The following is an 841-nucleotide window of genomic DNA, read 5'->3' on the forward strand; positions in this document are numbered from 1 at the left end:
GGTCATGTGTTGTCTTTTGACTTGTTATTTTGAACCTTATTAGCTTGTGCACAATTATGTAACTACACTTTGCAACATATGGTGAATGGATAAATTGTTTTTTTATACGATTATAATTTAAGCAGGTGAAAAATGGTTAAAAACCGTTGTCTATTTTACAATAGACAACAGTTAGAAACCGTTAACTTTTCTACAAAAGACAACAGTTTATGGGTGTATCAACAACACCCAATAGACAACGGTTTATAACTGTTGTCTTTTAAAGAAAAGACAACAGTTAAAAACCGTTGTCTATGTACGTGACTTTTAACAACACTGGTTTCAACAATGCTTAATAGACAACGGTTAAAAAACCGTTGTCGTTGGTAGAAAAGACAACAGTTAAAAACCGTTGTCTATTGCGTGACTTTTAACAACACCGATTTCAACAACACTTAATAGACAACGGTTAAAAAACCGTTGTCGTTGGTAGAAAAGACAACGGTTAATAACCGTTGTCTATTGCGTGACTTTTAACAACACCGGTTTCAACAACACTTAATAGACAACGGTTAAAAAACTGTTGTCGTTGGTAGAAAAGACAACAGTTAAAAACCGTTGTCTATTGCGTGACTTTTAACAACACCGGTTTCAACAACACTTAATAGACAACGGTTAAAAAACCGTTGTCGTTGGTAGAAAAGACAACGGTTAATAACCGTTGTCTATTGCGTGACTTTTAATAACACCGGTTTCAACAACACTTAATAGACAACAGTTAAAAAACCGTTGTCGTTGGTAGAAAAGACAACGGTTAATAACCGTTGTCTATTGCGTGACTTTTAACAACACCGATTTCAAC

This window comes from Ipomoea nil, unplaced genomic scaffold, assembly GCF_001879475.1.
Source record: "Ipomoea nil cultivar Tokyo-kokei standard unplaced genomic scaffold, Asagao_1.1 scaffold1574, whole genome shotgun sequence".
Taxonomy (NCBI): Eukaryota; Viridiplantae; Streptophyta; class Magnoliopsida; order Solanales; family Convolvulaceae; genus Ipomoea; species Ipomoea nil.